Genomic DNA, 14,909 nt, shown 5'->3' on the forward strand with positions numbered 1-14,909 from the left:
ATACCTAAGCAGGTCCCCATACATCTGTATGCACAAGCTCTAATTTTTCGTTCTTCTTTTCTCTCCCAACTCTGAGAAATCTGAGTCTCTTCTGTTTTCCATAAATGCAGTTCTCACAGAAGTCCAAATCAACATTCTTCAAACCCGGCAACAAATTCCTTGAGTAAAGAATCTTCATCCCCTTTTCACTCATGTGTCCGAGCCTATGATGCCATAATGCTGCATCTGCTCCTCTGGAAGTTAAAGCATTAACAGAGTTAGAAATACCATTGCATAAATACAATGTACCAACCTTTTCACCTTTTGCTATTACTAGGGCTCTTTTGGTGACCTTCCAAGCTTTATCTGTGAAAGTTGTCACACAACCTTCACCGCCTAACTGCCCTGTTGAAATCAGATTTTTCTTTAGATCTGGAACATGCCTTACCTCCTTTAATAGCCATTGGTTTCCATTCTGCTGCTTTACAAGAACCTTACCCATTCCAACGATTTTACAGGGTTTATCATCACCCAGACGAACTTGTCCAAAATCTCCTTGAACATAGTCATGAAAGTATTTCTTATCAGGTGTGGCATGGACTGAAGCCCCTGAATCTACCACCCAGGAATCAATAATATTTTCAAAAGAAAGAATCAAAGCATCTTGTAACACCTCACCTGTCACATTTGCTTCATGATTGTTTTCTTGCTATGCATCTCCTTCTTTTCCCTTCCAAGATCTACAATCTTTCTTTAGGTGTCCTTTCTTTCCACATTTCCAGCACACTATCCCCGATCTGGACTTTGATCTGCATTTCCTTGATTTACTGCGATATCCTGAGCTCTTTCCTCTTTCCATTTTTCTTCCTCTAGACTCTGCACTCAAAGCATTTCCTGATGTCTCACCGGAGCTTTTCCATCGCATTTCCTCGCTAAGGATAACACCGACAACATCATCAAACTTTAAAGTACTAGATCCAGAAACGGAGTTACTAATGGCCATTACCAAACCATTCCAACTTTCTGGTAATGAGCACAAGAATAACAGAGCTCTAACTTCATCATCAAAGTTTACCCCTACAGAACTTAACTGACTTGTAACTGTATTAAAATCATTTAAATGGTTTGCAACAGATCCACCTTCCGACATATTCATATTAAATAACCGTTTCATAAGAAATACCTTGTTTGAGGCCGAGGATTTTTCATATAGTTTCGACAACGTCTGCATCAAACCCTCTGTCGTAGTTTCCTTAGAAATATTGAAGGTGACTGACGCAGCAAGGCACAACCGTATTGTTCCGAGTGCCTTTCTATCGAGAAGGTTCCATTCTTCGTCTTTCATACCCGTCGACATCTTTGTTTTTCCGCCCAATGGTAGGTATAGATCTTTCTGATACAGATAATCTTCCATCTGCATCTTCCACAGCGAGAAGTTTTGGCCATTAAATTTCTCGACCCTAAACTTACCATCTTCCGCCATTGCTCCCACTCAAACCAGGAACCCTTCTTTCCTGCGAGTTTATCAGCCAAATAGACCTTCGGCTCTGATACCAGTTGTTAGAAAATTATATATTACGGAGAAATGGAACACATAAAATATTGCAGAAATATAAACACAGAAAATGCACAAAACAAGAGAGACACAGATATACGTGGTTCACCCAGTTTGGGCTATGTCCACCCCGAACAGCCAGTCCTTCCTTTCTATTATCCAGCAAAATGAAGAGACACAACCTACAACAAATCCGTTGTAATATCCTTTGTTTTCTCTCACAGTCTCACCTCTCTATTCTCGCTCACAGAATACACATCTATCACACAGCCTCAAATACAATACCCTCATACAAAGAGAGGGGTTGCCTTCTAGGGAAAAAAACCCTAAACTAAACATAAGTTCTACCGTCAGATCATCTGCCTAATGAACGACCCAGATTGACTAGAAATTACTATACTTTTACAAGGAAATTTTACAGCTGTTTTTAGCTTCGAGGGTGCTGCCCCCGAAACCCCCCGCCAGGGGGGGGCTCCCAAAGGTCGCAGCGACCCCCCCCCCCCCCCCGGACCCCCCCCTACAGCGAACATTTTACGGGCGGCGTTGCCACCCCCATTTCAAACTGGGGTCCTATGTGGCGATACCTTTGATTATAGAAGATAATCAGGCTCCACACCCAACAATTGGTCCGGTGGCTGGTAGTCCCAAGACTTCTGCAATTATATCGTCGGTGACCGCTATCCGCTTCCCCCTTACTGTGGAGTGGTCCTCCTGCAGGTTCTGCAAAAATTCCATCGCTACTGTTTCATTAGACTCTTGCAGGCGACTGAGATAATTCAGCCACCCTGCTCTTTCCAAGATCTCCCGGGCAGCAGCGGAGACTGTCAACTTCTGAGGTTCGCTTCGAATTGCCCTTCCTCCCATGGTTTCACTGTGGATCCTCAATGGAATAGCAACTGCTTGTGCTGTTTGAAACACAGAGAGGGTGCTAATCGCAAGCTTCGGAAAAAAACACAGAGTATGCAACAGAAATGGATTATGAACAGCAACTTGCGTAAAAATAGAAATGTCATGCCGTTAAGCCATGCCATACCGTCGTACACTATCTTTCCCGAATAGTGAGCTGACACGTAGTTCATGGAATAATGAGGTTAACCTCCCCCCCGCACTGTGATAGGCTGCCCCAGCCGTCAAATAAAGGAGCAGCACCCAATCTGCAACGGAGTCATAAAGGAACAACGTATGAAGTTATGCCATGTTTAGAAAGACAACGAATTACCGAAATCGAGGCGGAGAGTTGATCGCGTATTACGTAAGAGGCTATTGTGATCAAAGATCCCGAGGGATTCACGAAACTATCAATCCTTAATCTTTTCTTTTCTTCTCCGCTGAGCTGGTGTCTTCTCTTCCTTTTCCGGGCCGATTTGCTTTGATCTGCTTAGCCTTGTTTGCATTCAGTTTCCCTTCAAAGGGACAACAGTTATCTCGTCTTTATCTTTTCCTTCGGAACGGAAACTCTTCGTTTTCACCCTTTCCTGCACAGAAGAATAACAATTATCAGTAATTAAGTCTTGCATATTAATTCTCATGTTTTGTTATAATTCTTTATTGTTTTCCAGATTCATGATACAAAAGGGTTTACAAATTCTACTAAAAAGCTATTGAAATGATCATCAAAAACATACCTTTTTGGTACTCCACAATAACAAGAGTTTTACAGAAGGGAGAAGGAAGCGCAGAAGGAATTGTAGGGTGCACACATTGATGAAATTTCATAATTATCGGCTATTGACTCATCACGGTTGGCAGATAGAAAACAAGGTGAGTAGTCGCAAGAGCAGAAATTTTCTCAGAAGTTTGAAAAAATGTTGGAACAGATAGATGGTGATGTGGTTTCAGCCATGGCAAGATTAGGACGTAGACCTCATACCCAAAGACCAAGAGGTCACTCCACCGACTTCACCAGATCTAGGAGTAGAGCAAGTCCCAAATGATCAAGGAGACACTGAAATCCTTGAGGACAATCTGGAAGCATATGTGCATAACATATATTTTGATGAGTCACAACACAGAGTTATGAAATCACATAGAGTTCCCACTCCGGATGTCCATGCATCTCCTGCACATTTTCAAGAACAAGTGACCATGTCTAATTTCTATATAAATCTAGCAGCATTGGCTGATTCTACAAAGGCATATGTTGAAGCCACCAGCTCATTGAGTGTGAGATTCTTGATAGCTGAGAATGAGCACATGGCTAAGTAGTTACAAGCATCCAAGCAGAAAAAAGAGAAATCTACAGCATCCGTCAGAGCAGAGTTGAAGAAAGAAATACTTGATGAAGTATCATTTCTTGAGATAATGATTAGGAAGTTGTACTTCAAGTTCGTCATCATTGATAATTCAATTTTCCATCTTAATGGTTCACAGCAGCACTATGCTAGGAGATATCGCATATTGACAGACATACACACTACTGTTGATCACATGTAGATATGGAAAAATGAGGTACAAGGGAGACCCATTATACTTGCCAAAGATGATGAAGCCAAAGGGAGTGGAGTTGAAGGCACACATCTGGAGTCAGATCCTGAACTAAGAGGAACTCCCACAGCTCATCACCAAATTATAGGCTTCACATCCACGAGTGTTTAGAAGCATGGATGTCATTTGGCGCACACATCAGATCACATCCATTGGCACACTCACCAAGGTGAAATAAAAGAACCAAGTTTAACTAGAGCCGAACATGTACTTCAAGCAGTTAATGTGCATAGCCACCAGCACAGATTTGTAGATCAGTGCAGACACTATGCATCAATATGTCGCTCATTCGGATGCAATGAAGAGCATGATGTGCATGCTATATGACGAGTTGGACAAAGGTGCCAAATTAGTGTACTGGGATGCAACAAAGGTGTTGGCATGTTGGGGCTTGACCTAGGTTTGGAGGTGATCTATCCAAACAAATCCAGGTACTACTAGCCCTTTCAACAACAACCCGCGGAGCACGAACTAAGGTCTCACCCGGAGTAGTATGGCAGGGTGCTAGAACCAGGTTTCCACACCCTGGAGATGTCTGATGAGTTCAAGTGGTCCACGATTTCACCCGACGCACACGTCGCTACGCGCACTTACCTATAGCTTAGAGCTTGAGATTCTGCCTTCACGTAGCCCTACTTGGGGGTCGAACGTTGTTATTAGCCAATTCCATACTAGTATTCCATGGTTAGTTGATTAACTTAGATTATTTGCATGTGTAAAGCATACTTAGTAATATAATTCATTCATACAAGTGTGCGCAGTAAATAAATAGTATAATTGAAATTCATATCAACAGAAAATAAACCAAGAACAGATACACGGAATTAAGATAAAACTTCTCTTTATTATTATCTTCCTTCGGTTACAGACTCGAATCTGTGCTGCGCACTCAGCTACAGGGATCCACACACTCAACTTTAGAGCCTTCTCCTACTCTATGACCTAAGACACACTTTGCACTTGCTCTATGCTTCTACTTTGCTATCTCATGCTTCGTTCGATGTCTCTTTACAAATTAGACCCTCACTCTATTTATACAATCCCATGGTTAGCAGACCATGGGTAGGCCGACATTATATTACAAGATTAGGGCGAACAACCCTATGACTCTAACATACTTCTACACCTGTAATTCGCAGAGCTTTACAATAGTATTAGATCAAAACTTATGCTTTGAGCCCCAAAACATGTCGTGGGGGATCCCATGCCCAACAGGCCCCCAACACAAACATCGTGACTCACCCTTGAGTCACTTTGTCCAGTGCAATGATCTTGGCGCAGAGTTCCTCCAACTTTCCTCACACTATGCTGATGTCGGCAGTGCACTGAGCTAATGCTTGTTGAATCCATTGCACCCTCTGCTCTGAGACCTCCATGTCTGAATTGTTTCCATACATCCATACCAGTATCTGCTGCATATGCTTATAGTCCCACGCCTTTTTCCGGCTCCTCGGAGTGCGAAATCTGTACCTCGGCCGGCTAGTCAAGTAGCCGCCCCACCTGTGTAGGGATTCAAGCGGCCACCATTTACTTTTCCTGGGAAGGGTTCTCCATTTAGTTTGACTAGCTAGATTGCACCTCTTTCTATGACCTCCTTAACCACTTGTGGTCCCAACCAATGCATTCTGAATTTGCATGGAAATTTTTCAAACTTACTATCATACAACAACACTAAGTTTTTTACCTTGAATGTGTGCAACTTAATATGGTGATAGTGCCAGGCTTTTTCATGTTGCTTTTGTACCTGCTAATGTAAGCTAGCCAAGAACTGATCTTCCTCAAGTTCTTCCAATTGTGTGAGTCTTTCCTCCAGGGCTTCATGGTTCATCATCTCGGTGAGTGTTACTATTTGGAGACTAGGTACAATATATTCCTTTGGCATGACAACTTCCATGCCATAAACTAACTGGAAAGGGGTTTGTCCCATCAGTTTCTTGCACATTGTCTTGTATGCCCATAGAAATGTAGGTACGCACGGTCCCAATCACTTCACTACGCGTTGCACACTTTGGTCAGCGCAATATCTAGTATTTTTTTGAATGCTTCTATAGTCATGTTGGCTTGTGGGTGACACGGTGTACTTTTTTTATGACACACCTAGAACTCTTATGTGATCACGTTGATGGTTTCGTTCAGGGAATGTGTCCCGTGATCACTCATTAAAATTTTCGGACAAGCAAATCAAGTCAACACGTTTTAAAACAAAAAATTCATAGTCATAGCGGCTGTGCAATCTTTGACCAGTTGCGCTTCCACGCATCGTGTTAGGTACTCCATCGCAGTGATGATGTAGCATGTGCTCGTCTTTCCCTGACATTTGATATGTCCCACAAAGTTAATTTCTCATTTTTCGAATGGTTGTAGTTTCGTTTGTGGGTTCAATGACATCCCGTCCCTCCTCGATGGTTTTCTAGTCCTTTGACATATATCATAGGCCTTATTGTGTGATTTTGATTCCTAGTGAAGGGTTGGCCACCATAACTCGGCACGATTGCGGTTGCGTGTCCTGCATAGTGTCCTCCTGTAGTGCCCCCATGTGCTTCCGCAAGGATCTGCCTTCATTCAAATTCAGGTACGTACCTTCGCAATATCTCATCATTTCCCATTTTTTAGAGGTGCCCCACGATGACAGAAAATTCCAACGTGTGCACCACCAATTCCTTCTTCTGTTCGACAGAGTATTCCTTCGGTGTAGTCCCTATTGTCCAAAAGTGGATTATATCTTCAAAGTGATTGTTTGTGACGCGCATCGCAAAGAGTTGTGCATCAGGTAATCCTTCCTCCAAAGTAGCAGGTTCCTTAGCCGTCTCAATATGCGACAAGCGATCTAGCCCTACGTTTAAGCATCCAAGTTTGACTATGACCTCAAAGTCATATTCTTGGAACAATAAGACCCACATAAATATCTACCCCCCGAATACAGGCTTATTGACCAAGTATTTCAGTGCGGAATGGGCTGTATACATCCTAAAACGTTCTCCTAGCAAATAATGTCGATATTCTCAGAGTGCGTACACCATCACCAACCCCTCACGCCCAGTTGTGGAATAGTTCTTCTTAGCTTTGGACAATCTACGACTTGCAAATGCAATAGGATGATCCAAGCCCTCTCTGCCCTCTTATGTGAGTACTGCTCCCAATGTGATACACGACACATCAACATGGACATGAAACTCCACATCCCATTTTGGGAAGACCAGGATTGGAGTGGAGGCCAATTTCCCCATTAGGACATTCAAGCTCTTCATGCAATCATCATTCCAACAGAATGTGACATCTTTTTTCAATGGTTTCTCCATCGGCACGATGATTTTGGCATAGCTTTTGATGAACTTCCTATAGTATCTTGTGTGTCCCAAGGTAGCATGCTGTTGTTTAAAACTTTGCGGTGCTTCGAAATTTAGAATTACTGAAATCTTCACAGGGTCCACCATCATTCCTTGTTTACAGACCATGTGTCCCAACAGGTTTCCAAAGGGAATGAGGAATGTGCACTTCTTAAGGTTCAGTAAAATATGGTGTCATCGGAAAGTATCCAGCATCAAGCATAAGCTTGCTACATGGTGCCTAACTAATCTGAGGACAATCCAGTTATCGAAATAGACCTCCAGGAACTTGTGGATGTATTCTTTGAATGCGGCAACCATGATGCACGAAAAGATGGCTGGTGCGTTATTCAATCCAAATGACATAATGGTGTATTGAAAGTAGCCCCATTCTGTTGTGAAGGTTGTCTTTCTCATGTCTTCCACCATGATTTTAATCTAGTGATACCCTGAGAACCCATCCATGAACGAGTATGCTTCTTGTCCACCAATGTTTTCCAATACTTCATCTGTGAATGGTGTCGGGAATGGGTCATGTACACAGTCGTCATTCAGCTTCCTGAGGTCCAAGCATATTCTTACTTCGCCCTTATGCTTCTTTTCTTGTACTACCATAGGGCTCACCCAGTCGGATTCTTCCACTGGCTCAGTAATTCTGGCTGTGAGCATTTTGTCTAATTCTACGTGGCCCTTTTCCTTGTACTTAGGATTCAAGCAGTAAGGCCTCTGTTTGACCGGCTTCGCTTCGGGTTTGCGGGTGATCTTCATCATCCCTAAGTTTCCAACGATCCCTTTTAAATTCGTAATTTTGGTCGGGAATAAGTCTTGGTAAGTAACTCAAGGACCTTATCCACTGTGGCATCATCCCAATAGTCTCCAAGCGTTGCATACTTTGGTTCCGCCTCCATCCCAATGTTTACCTACTTCATTTTTAGCGGTGCGGTGATGTTGGGATCCTCAATCAATGCTCCTCGAACCTCACGATAGCCTTCCGTTTCTAGAATGTTAATATTGTTAGGATATTCCGACACATAGGATATAGTTAAGTTCAACTTGGTCTAGTATAGAGTTAGGTTAGAGTTAGGTAAAGTGTGTTTCTTTACCGTTGTACATTTTGTAACTTACAATCCGACGGTCACGATATGTAGTGATCCGACGGTTCACTCTCACCTCGGTATTACCGACACTTGATCCGTGGCTTGACACCTGATTGGTCCATGAGTTCTATTTAAAGCGCATGGAGGGTCATTGTTCGGGTAATCCATGCATGAGAGAATCTTATGTAAATTTTCATTCTTTGATTAATAAATTGCCTGTAGTACCCACGTTGGGACAGGCCGTGGACTGTTTCCCTCCTTGCACTTTGAGGGTTTTAACCACGTCAAAAATACTGGTGTATTGATCTGCGATCTGGTTGTGAGCGGTGTCCTTTTGGTATTCTTTCTGAGGAGCTTACCCTGTAAATTCCTACATGGTATCAGAGCTATTTGAGGGCCGCGTCCGTTGGTGATCCAAATCTGAAGCCGGTAGGACTGCATGCGGCTGTCGTTTCCTAGATCTGCTCTTTCTGACTGCTTTCGGGCCGAGAGGACTGCTCTGTTGCGTTTGGAGCATCTGTTCCAGTGAGGAACCCCTTTCGTTTCACGCGAAAAGGTTTCCGGTAGCCCTAGCTGCGTCATTTTTCAGATCGGGAGGTATACAATGTTTTTTTTGCAGTTTACTGTTATTTTCTCTCTGCTTATTTCGGTCTCAGTTTATTTAGCCTTTTTTTTAACCGGATCTATACCTTTCATTTCTGTGTATGCTCTTTGCCCTGCGACTCTGTGCGATCTGGGCAAATCAGAAACAGAAAGGAAGGATTTTTCTCATGCGTATGCTCTTTTCCCTGCTCTTTTCCATGCCAAGTCATTCTTGACAGCACTAACTACTTCCAATGGGTAGCCTACATGGAAGATTTACTTATAAGTAAAGGTCTCTTCAGAATAGCCACAGACCAAGAGAAGAAACCAAAAGATGAAGACAAGGTTGCAAAATGGGAAAATAGACAAGATCAAGCACGTGGTTTGATAGGGATGTCTATTTCTCCTGATCTTAGATTCCACATTGCAGACCTTGAGACTCCTCATGAAGCATTAGAAAAACTCGCTAAAGTTTTTGGGATTAAAAATGAAATTAGAGCCCATCAACTTGAAAATGAGTTGCTTACTTTGGATCCTAATAATTTTTCTTGCATTGAAGATTTCTTGTCCAAATTCAAGACCCTTAGATATCTCTTGGAAGGTGTTAAAGTTAAGAAAGAAGATGGTAACCTTATTTATTCCATCCTTACTAAGTTGGGACCAGCCTACTCTGTATTTGTTTCCACTTTCCATTCTACAAGGGAAGCTTTCATTTGTCAAGGAAAAGACTACAAGGCCCCTTCCTTTGACTCCTTTTGTGATTCCTTAATAAGAGAACAATAAAAACTCTTACACCTTGGTCTTCTTAATCTTGGAAACTCTTCCACGAAAGCGTTAGCTGCCCAGCAGCAACCAAATTCAAAGAATCCTAAGAAGTCATATCCTCAAAAGAATGGTCCTAAACCATCTCAGCCTCAAAATGAAAGATCATTTCAGCAAAATGATAAGACCACTAAAAACAAATGGAAGAAGCCTGATAGAAATTGTAACTTTTGTAATCGAGATGGCCACTTAGAATCTAAATGCTTTAAGAAGATGGAAGCCTTGGAAGCCGCAATGAAGAAACATAACATCCATGTGGAGCCTACTTCAACTTCAACTTCCGGAATGGCACTTTCTGCATGTCATTGTCAATCATCTCAGTCTGGTTATGCATTAAATGTATCTTCTTCTTCTTCTCATTCTCATGAGTGGCTCATTGATTCTGGAGCCTCTTGTCACATGGCCAAAAACCAAGCCATGTTTTCTTCTTTAAATGATTGTAACACCAAAACTATATATGTTGGTGATGATAGATCTCTTAATGTTGTAGGGACTGGAACTGTTCATCTAGACAATGGTCAGTTTAATGATGGATTATGTGTTCCAACCTTATCCTGCAACCTTCTATCTATCTATCAGATAACTCATTCAGGTGAAGGTAAAATTGTTGAATTTTCACCTCATGATGTTGTAATCAAGGATCTAAAAGATCCTAAACAGATTCTAGCTACTGGTCTTGCTGATGATTCCAAAAGGTTGTATAAGTTTCACAACTTTGGGTCATCAAATCTTCCCTCAGTATTTGTTGCTCATAATGATGAAGAGAGCAAACTTTGGCATGAGCGATTTGGTCACTTAAACTATCGCTCCCTTCAGCATCTATGTAAAGAAAATATGGTGACAGGTCTTCCTATGGTATCTTGCAGAGATGGTGTTTGTTCCAGATGTGTACTCGGAAAACATCATTGGGACAGTTTTGACAAACGTGCCTCTTGGCACGCCTCAGCCCCTTTACAGCTTGTGCACAGTGATTTATGTGGTCCTCTTCCTGTTGCTTCATTCTCTGGCTGCAAGTACTTCTTAACTTTCATTGATGATTTCTCCAGACGCACTTGGGTATACTTCTTAAAACTCAAGAGCGAAGTATTTAACACCTTTTTGGCCTTCAAAGCCTTTGTTGAAAAACAATCTGGACATCAAATTCTTAAGCTAAGAACTGATAATGGTGGAGAATATGTTAAAAACACATTCATCAACTTTTGCACCAAAAATGGAATTCAAATGCAACATACTGTTCCATACACTCCACAACAAAATGGTGTAGCTGAAAGGAAAAATCGCACCTTAAAGGAAATGGCTAATTGTATGCTGCAATCTAAAGGACTCAGTCTTAGTTTTTGGGCCGAAGCAATTAATTGTGCAAATTATATAATCAATCGCACTCCTACTAAGGTTCTAGATAATATCACTCCAGAAGAAGCTTGGAGTTCCATTAAACCAGATGTAAGTCACTTTCGTGTGTTTGGAAGTGAAGCATGGGCCCATATTCCAGATGAAAAGCATAAAGCTTTAGAACCTAAGAGTGAGAAATGTACTTTTGTTGGATATTCTGAAGATGTAAAAGGTTATAGACTTATTCCATTTAAGTCCAAAAATGTTATCATTAGAAGAGATGTAAAATTTGATGAAAATAAATCGGCCTGCGAGCTTAGTCCGGCGGATGTGCCACCTCTTCCTATCTCTTCTACTTTTGAAAACATTTCTTCTTCAGATGATGAAAGTGAGGATGATAATCCTCTCCCACCTTCTCAGGATCCTCAACTTCCAAGATGGGTCCGTGCTACTCGAGATGCAGCAGGTGATCTTGCCGGTGATCCTACAGATCAGCGACGTACTCGCTCTCAGTTTGAAAGAGCCTCTTCTTTACTGGCTCAAGCTCCAGTAAATCATGATCCTGACACTTTTGCAGAAGCTTTAGGCCATCCACATTGGGAAGCAGCTATGAATGAAGAATATCATTCATTGATGACAAATGATACATGGGATCTTGTTCCTCTACCAAAGGGACGCAAACTTGTTAGATGTAAATGGGTTTACAGAACCAAGTATGGACCAGATGGGAAAGTTGATAAACATAAAGCTCGTCTCGTTGCTAAGGGCTTTTCACAGGTTGAAGGCATTGACTACACTGAAACCTTCTCCCCTGTTGCCAAAATGAACTCTATCTGCCTTGTTCTTTCCCTTGCTGCATCTTTAAAATGGGAAGTCCATCAGATGGATGTTAAATCTGCCTTCTTGCATGGGGACTTGCAGGAAGAAATCTATATGGAACAACCCATTGGCTTCATACAAACAGACTCCAGCCTTGTTTGTCGACTTAAGAAATCCGTTTATGGCCTCAAGCAAGCTCCTCGGGCTTGGTATGCCAAAATGGATAGCTTTCTTTTAGAATCTGGCTTTTCTAGGTGTCATTCTGACAACACTGTCTACACCAAGAAAGTGGGCAACTCTCTTATCATCCTTGTTCTTTATGTTGATGATCTCATTCTTACTGGTAGTGATCCCAACCTTATAAACCATGTGAAGTCCAGCCTTAAAAAGAAATTTGAAATGACAGACTTAGGACACTTACACTATTTTCTCGGTCTTCAAGTCTTGCAATCCCAGGAGGGTATTTTCCTTTCCCAGTCCAAGTATGCTTGTGATATTCTTCGTCATTTTCACATGGAAGACTGTAAGGAAGCCCCTTCTCCCTTTCAGTCTGGAGTCAAACTTTCAGTCTCTTACTTCTCCTGAAGTTGATGCTTCCTTATACCGTCAACTTGTCGGAAAACTCTTGTATTTAACCCATACTCGTCCTGATCTTTCCTTTGCTGTTGGCCTTGTTGCTCGTTTTATGCAAAACCCCCGTGAAAGTCATTGGAAAGTAGCTAAAAGAATACTTCGTTATGTTTGAGGTACAGTACATTTTGGGATTCATTACAGTGCCAAAGCAGCTCCTCTGTTAGTTGGTTTCACTGATTCTGATTGGGCTGGTGACCCTGATGATCGGAAGTCTACTGCCGGTTATGTCTTCACTCTTGGTTCAGGACCTATTACATGGGCTTGTAAGAAACAGGCTGCCATTTCTCTTTCGTCAGCAGAAGCAGAGTATCGTGGTGCCGTGGAAGCTAGTAAGGAAGCCTTGTGGCTTCGTCAGATCCTATCAGAGTTTGGCTTTGAGCAGCAGCATCCAACCACACTTTGGTGTGATAATCAAAGTGCCATTCAGCTATGCAAAGATCCAGTCCAACATCAGCGCAGCAAACACATTGAACTACACATGCACTTCATCAGAAAGCTCATTCATGACCATGTTCTTGAAGTGCAATATTGTCCAACAGATGATCAGGTTGCAGACATCTTCACAAAGGCTCTCACAGAGGTGAAGTTCACTAAACTTCGATATATGCTTGGAGTTCAGGAAGTTGTCACTAAGGGGGGATAGGCTCTAGTGCCTCCTTCCTTCTCCTATTGTGTCATATTTGTAAATCCTGCAATCCTATCCCAAGTTGTTCTTAAGGGGGGATGTTAGGATATTCCAACACATAGGATATAGTTAAGTTCAACTTGGTCTAGTATAGAGTTAGGTTAGAGTTAGGTAAAGTGTGTTTCTTTACCGTTGTACATTTTGTAACTTACAATCCGACGGTCACGATATGTAGTGATCCGATGGTTCACTCTCACCTCGGTATTACCGACACTTGATCCGTGGCTTGACACCCGATTGGTCCATGAGTTCTATTTAAAGCGCATGGAGGGTCATTGTTCGGGTAATCCGTGCATGAGACAAGCTTATGTAAATTTTCATTCTTTGATTAATAAATTGCCTGTAGTACCCACGTTGGGACAGGCCGTGGACTGTTTCCCTCCTTGCACTTTGAGGGTTTTAACCACGTCAAAAATACTGGTGTATTGATCTGCGATCTGGTTGTGAGTGGTGTCCTTTTGGTATTCTTTCTGAGGAACTTACCCCGTACTGTAAATTCCTACAAATATTATGTGGATCCTCATCACCCTCCTCAACATTTACATTTGTTAGACAAGGCAGTAACTCCTCAAATCAATTCATTCTATTCATTCAGGTTGGTCTTTATTATATACATGAGGGAGAGACCGTTCATTTCATCTCAAGGTGATTCTTCATATTTTATATTATTTATTTACATCAGTTACACTTATTCACCCAATCCTGATGATTAGGTGTAAATATTCCCCCCCTAATCTGAAGGGATGTTGATGAGTCCAAGCATCGTTCTGAATGTTTCAAGCTTTTCTCTTCCAAGTGCTTTGGTGAAGATGTCTACAATTTTCTCATTGGTGGAACAATGGTAGAGATGGATTTTTTTAGCCTCAACATGATGTTGAATTAGATGATATTTAATATTGATGCTTCGTTTGATCATGGAAATTTGGGTTCTTGGCTAACTTTATTGCCAAGGTATTGTCAATCATGAGTGGAGTCGATTGTACTTGTTTTATCTACAAATCGTCAAGAATTTTCCTGAGCCATGCAATTTCTTTTGTTGCCTCAGCTGCTGCCACATATTCTGCCTCTGTTGTGGAATCTATTGGAATTGATTGTTTGTGTGATCTCCAGGAGACAACTCTTGATCCAAGACTCATAGCATAACCTGAAGTAGATACCATAGTTTCTTTGTCTCCATCGAAGTCTGAATCAGAGTATACAATCAAGCTGAATTCATCCACCTGTGTATACTTGATTCCAAAGTCTTGAGTTCCCTTCAAGTACCTTAGAACTCTTTTTTCAGTAGACCAATGTCCCTCATAAGGATTTTGCATAAACCTGGAGAGGATTCCAACAACAAACGAAATGTTTGGTCTGGTAGTAGTTAGGTAGTTGAGACTTCCTACCAGCTATCTACACTTTGTTGCATCCTCAAATTCTTTTCCTTCAATGGATGTGAGCTTTAAGTTTTGTTCCATTGGAGTAGTAAGAGGATTGCATTTTGTCATGCCAAAACTTTTCAACAAATCTCCAATGTACTTCTTTTGAGAAAGGAATACGGACTTCAGGTGTTGAGTTACTTCAAGACCAAGATAGTAATGAACATAACCCAAATT

The sequence above is a fragment of the Pinus tabuliformis genome, chromosome X, assembly GCF_031772625.1.
Source record: "Pinus tabuliformis cultivar Carrire ecotype Pingquan chromosome X, CPIR1, whole genome shotgun sequence".
Taxonomy (NCBI): Eukaryota; Viridiplantae; Streptophyta; class Pinopsida; order Pinales; family Pinaceae; genus Pinus; species Pinus tabuliformis.